A 6,297-nucleotide genomic window follows, 5' to 3' on the forward strand; every position below is an offset into this window, starting at 1 on the left:
AAGTTTTTCCAAACTAGTCACCTAATATGTGATTAATAGTTGAAATGAGGACCAGCCAAATAGTTCAGGGGATTAAAGCAAGCAGGCACAGGGGCAGAGGGTTTGATCCCCAGGCCTGTGTGCTGGTCCTGCCCCTGGAGCACGCTGAGATGGCAATTGAGACTGGGCATGGTGGCATGCGCCTGTCATCTCAGCTCTCGGGAGGCTGTAAACAGGTGGATCACTATGAATCCGACCTAGTAGTGAGACCCAGAACACCCTGTAGACCTTCCCCTAAAATACAAAAAAAAAAAAAAAAAAAAGAAAGAAAGAAAAATTGAAATGTACTATAAGGGAGTACTCAACAACTCAACACCAATAATACAATTAAAAAATGGGCCAATAATCTTAATAGACACTTATAAAAAGAATCCATAAAATGGCCAATGGGTATATGAAAACCTACTCAACATCACTGATCATCAGGGAAATACAAATCAAAACCACAGTAAGACACCATCTCACTCTGGTTAGAATGGCTATTACCAAAAAGACAAAAAATAAAAATGCTTGTGAAGATGCAGAGAAAGAGAAACTCTTCCACGGTGTTGGGTAGGAATATAAATTCATAGAGCTACCATGGAAAACATCATGGTGGTTCCTCAACCAACTAAAGATAGAACTACGGCATGACCCACCTGCAACACCATGAGGTACACACCCAGAGGAAGTGAAGACAATGTGTTGAAAAGACATTTGTACTCCTATCACCAAGAAATGGAAAATAAGACTCTGAGTCTTCATCAGCAGATAAAAGTATGGTATAAATGGAATATTATTCTGCCATAAAAAGTTCATTTTTATGACCCAAATCCTGTCATCTGTGACTACATGGTTGAGAATATTATAGAACATTATACTAAGTGAGAAAGTTCAGTACAGAGACATGGAACACACGATCTCACTCAGATGTTGAAGCTAAGTAAGTTGATTTCATAGAAATCAAGAGAGATTTGAGGCCTGGGAGGCAGGAGAGAAGAATAAGAGATGTTTTCAAACAGGCCCTTGTTCGTGGTGGCTTTTGTCTCCTGCTGACTGTCTCCTGTCCCTGCTCTGTCCTCTTGTGTTTGCACATAGTGCAGCCTGGTTTCATCACTCGTGTGGCTCAGGATGGGTTTTCTGGGCAGGCCAGCTTGCTCTCACTGACACCCCTTCTCCTCCAGATCACTTGCAGTTGCGCAGCTGTGTAGCTTTTGGTGCCCCTTGGTCTCTGGCTCTGTTCGCCACCCTCTGCCTTCTAACCACAGTGCCTCCAAAGACTGCGTCATGTAACTGTGACTTTATAGATACTGATAGCTGAGCATCAAACCATATGTAATTATATATTCCTTTCTTCTTATAATTAATCACATATAATAATTACATGATTTTCATCTTTTTTTTTTTTTTGAACCAAGGATTGAACTCAGGCCCTTATGCTTGCCAGGGAAGTGCTTATTCCACTGAGCCATCTCCCTGGCCCCCATGATTTTCATCTTTGGCATCTGTGCACCCAGAGCTAGTTCTCATTTTCTATAGAGCCATTTAATACGATTTTTTCGTATCACCAGAAAACCTTCTATTTTCTTCCTTTTCTCTATATGTGCAGATGGTTTTCCCCAGGCCTGGCAGCCTGGCAGTTAAATTTCCCACGAGATGAGAAAACCTACCAGGTGTAACTGTTCCAGAGACACCCCTCCTAGCAGTCCCCAGTTCTTCTAGCCATCTGCCAGAAATGACAGTCAGGTCAGCTGCCTGGCAGATACCTGGGGCTTTCCTTCATCATGACCCTGCGTGTCAGTGTGGGTCCCACCAGGAGACAAGCATGGAGGAATTTAATGTAAGGGATCATTAAACGAGTAAAGGGCAATGACTATAAGGGTGTAAAGAAGACCACCCTAAGCTTGAGGGTGAGCCCTGTCAAAGGACGACCTTGGAAGGAGCTCCCTCCCTCAGGTTAATCCTCCCTAGAGAACACGTGGTTGCATCTTCCTGAGTGGCAAAAAAACTGAGCTGGACCATGGGGGCCAGTGGTGTCCATAGTCGTTTGACGAGTGGAAGGAAGCAGGCCTTTGGGGTACAGACCAGTTGGGATGGTGGTGTGCATGCTGAGGAAGGGGCCATGGCTGTCGCAAGCCTGAAATGCAGCATCTGTGTCAGGCAGATCCTGCAACCAGGCCTGCCAGGTCTCCCAAGGTTCCTGCGCTGGGCATGAGGCTGGGCAGCACCAGCCACCCTGGTGCCTCAGCACAGTGCAGCAAGAGCAAAGCTGGCCTCCAGGAAGTCCACAGCCTCTGGTGAGTGTCCTGCAGCGCCCTCCGCTGTCCAAATTCATACTCCCTCCACCCTGACACAAGGGATCTGACCTCAATGTGCCCTCCATTCTGAAAGGCAGGACTGGAGGCCTGGGCGACTGATGGACATGTGGCCTGGCCCCTCCCGCAGTGCCTCCATTTCCATGTGAGCATTTATACACATCTCGAGCAAAGACAAACATCTCAGTATTTCTGCCTAATGAGGATGGTCATCCCACTTACCAGGGAAGGCGTGTGTGCCTTTCTGCAGAGCAGCCCATACTCCCCAGTGGCCCTCCTAATTACCCTTCACATTCAATCATGGTCACCTTGAATACTCTGTGACCTAGGGACTAAACTGTAAAGTTGGTCTCCAACAACTTGTATATTAAAAGTACTAAAGTGGAAAAGAGATAGCAGTAGAACATGGCTAATGTATACCAATAAACCCATGCAGGTAGAAATCAGTGTGTCAAAGAGATGCCAGCAGTTCCATGTGCATTGTAGCACTATTCACAGAAGTCAAGACGGAACCTCAATGTCCATCTTCAGATGAACGGGTAAAGAACATAGAATGCTACTTAGCCATGAAGAAGAACAGGATCCCATTGTTTGTAACAACATGAGTGAATCTGGAAATATTGTACTCCATGAAATAAGCCAGGCTCAAATGGGCAAATGTCACACATCTCACTTACATGTGGAATACAGGAAGGCAATTCATAGAAGTGGAAAAAATGGTGCTATCAGAGTTTAGGGGGTAAGGAGTGGAAGAGGAAGATGGAAGACAGTAATCAAAGGATGCACAATTATGGTACACAGGAAAAAAATTTTACAGTGTGTGTAGAACAGATGAATACAGGGAAGCAGGAAGTAGACTGGGGTGGGGAGTGGAAGGAGTGGGGCGGTAGGGTGGGAAATGATTACTAATGGCTCTGAGATTCCTTTTAGGGTATTAAAGATGGTCTAAAATTGATTATGGTGGTGGTTACATAACTCTGTGAACAAAATGAAAATCACTGGATTTTGTACTTTAAATGAGTGGGTTTAGGATATGTGAATCAATAAAGCTGTTTTTATTGTTTTAATAGCAAGTAGCATATAGCAAAGAGCAAGCAGGCAAAACATCCACAGTCTTCTCTTCCATGATCGGCCACAGGGCCTGGCTTTCGTCATTGGCCTCCTCCTCCTCCTACTGCCCAGGCTACTTCCTCCAGCCCTCCTGGCCAGTGCCTCCAGGGCCCAGGATTTCTGCCCAGAACCACAGCCTACTCTTCCCTTCTGAAGGCATCTCCAGTCATCCTGCCTCATAGTTTGCCCCTATCTATACTATTTGACACAGAAGGACCAAAAACAAATAACCATGTCCAGTGGGTTTTGAATACTGGAGGAATAGCTCCCAGGGTTTTACATTCTCAGAGTAAGGACCACGAACACAGTACTCCTCTGAATTTAATCTACAGTATTAATATTTTCTTCATCACTTTTTAAAGCCTAGAAAATCAATGAAACAGGGGCTGGTGAGATGGCTCAGTGGTCTAAAGCACCCACTTGGAACAAGCTTAGCAAAGCACAGGGACCGCGGTTCAATCCCCCAGCACCACATGCCAGCCAGCCCCGCCCCCTGGTGGGCTGAGCTGGACACACACACACACACACACACACACACACACACACACACACACATAAATAAAGAAAAAAAGAAAATCAACGAAACAGCTCATGCCCTGATTTTTAACATTTACTAATTTCCACAAGGTCATTGCCCAATTTCAAGCTCACAAGGTGACACTGTTTTGAGCAGAGTGGCTGGGAAGAACCCCACATTGGCCCTCGCTATGTCATCCTTCCTCCCCACTGGTTTAGCCTCAAGAGCCATGAGGATAGTAAAGTTTAGATAACTGGAGACTGATGACCCCAGAGCATTTATTACCTGTGTTTTCAAATAATGTATTTAATTCGAAGTGGTTTAAAATTACTGTTATTAACAATCATGTTTAAAATATTTAGGATTTCCTAATTCCTGAACATTTGACCATCAGCTCTTGGGAGCCAGTGTAGGATGGACTCCTAGACACTCCATTGGATGGACTTACAGAAATGATGCTGAATGATGTTAGGTGTTGGCACAGTGGCCCAGCTAAGCAAAGTCCAGACCGGCTGCTGCCCAGGTGCACAATGCCAAGTGGCCAATCTACCCTTGCCAGCTGATCCTCTGTGGACCCCACGACCATTAGTAACACTCATCTGCAACCCTGACTAATGGTTGCTTGAAGCCACTGAATTGCTGAATGGTTTGTCATGTGGCATTTTGGTGGCAACAACTACCAACACAAATGATCCTCACCTTACCCAATGAAAGTTGAAAGTATGAAGTCTTGTTAAAGGACTTAGCACACATAATTCATCAAGCATCTGAGCTCAGTCACCCCACGCCCTGTGATCCTTGCTCATGGGGCTGACAGAAGCCGAGGCATGCTGCCACTGCCTACCATCTTGGGAGAGGACCAGTTTGTCTGCCACCAGCCTGGAGAAAGATCCAAATTCAAAAGCCAAAGCACACTTTCTACTGAAATATCATATCGCTCTCACATTACCAGGAAGTTGAAAAAAATCGCAAATTAAAACTTCATAAATGGGGCCACTTGTACAGAAACTGTCCCTCTTCTTTGGGAAAGACATAAGCATGACATCCAGAAGGAGGATGTGAGGGAGTTGGCCGTGTTCTGGTTACTTGTCTGCATGCCCGTTGTGATAATTTCCTAGGCTGTGCTTATTTTTTTTATATCTGTCTTGCCCCAGTAAATAAGCTTAAGAAAATTCAAGCAGTGCCTGGTGGTGTATCCCTATAATCTCAGCACTCAAGAGGCTGAGGCAAAAGGATTGCCATGAGTTCAAGGCCAGCCTGAACTATGTAGCAAGACCTTGCCTCAAAAACAAAAAGAGGGAAAAGGAAAGGAAAGGAAATACAACTGACTGATTAATTCTTGGAAAAGTATTCAAATTCACTGATAATCAAATATCTTAAAGTTGAAATAAATGAATATTATCTTTCACCTGACCCATTGAGCAACAACTTGCATCTGTTATTCAGCACTGAGTGAATGGAAGAAAATGAGCATCATAACATATAGGCAGTGACACATGGGTGGGGTGAGTACATTTTGGTAAAAACTTTTTGGAACATTTGTCACATAAGTAGCAAAATGTCTTTTGACTTGCAATCCTACAGCTGGAGGTTTGTACTAGAGAAGTAATTGCACTTGTCTTTGTACATTTAATTATTAGCATGCCTTCACAGGGTTGCTTGGAACAGTAAAAACTCCGAAAAAAATTAAATGCCATAAAATTAAGACTGGATACATATATAAAATCCAGTCCTATAAATACGGTCATTTCATTGTAATTAGAAAAATGTAGGGAATTCTTCAAAGAGCTGCTGTGATCTATTAATGAAAGAGAATGCTGCCTATAAAACTAGATAGTTTTGGGCTGGGGAGATGGCTCAGTAGAATAAGCACTTGCTTGCCTAGCAAGCACAAGGGCCTGAGTTCAATCCCCAGTTCCACAAAAAAAAAAAAAAAAAAAAAAAACTAGATAGTTTTATAACTATAGTTTCCATCCTTTGTAAAAAATTACATATTATGTAGCCAGATTTACAAGTCTAGGTATTATCAGTGACTCAGTGGCAGCCACATATACAGGCACGAATAGGCAGAAAACTGTGAGAGTCTGGTAGGAGACATCTGGAGGTAGTTTTAGGTTGTTTGTTTGTTTGTTTGTTTTGTTTGTTTGTTTTGTTTGCAGAACCGGTGATTGAACTCAGACCCTTGCGCTTGCCAGGGAAGCGCTCATTCCACTGAGCCATCTCCCCGGCCCCCTAGTTTTAGTTTTTATAGCTGGATGATGAGACATGCTTGATTTTCATTTTCTACTCTTAGGTGTATTTTCTAACTTTCTCTCCAATGAAGAGCATTTTATTTCT

Source organism: Octodon degus, unplaced genomic scaffold (genome assembly GCF_000260255.1).
Source record: "Octodon degus isolate 3935 unplaced genomic scaffold, OctDeg1.0 scaffold00127, whole genome shotgun sequence".
Classification (NCBI taxonomy): domain Eukaryota; kingdom Metazoa; phylum Chordata; class Mammalia; order Rodentia; family Octodontidae; genus Octodon; species Octodon degus.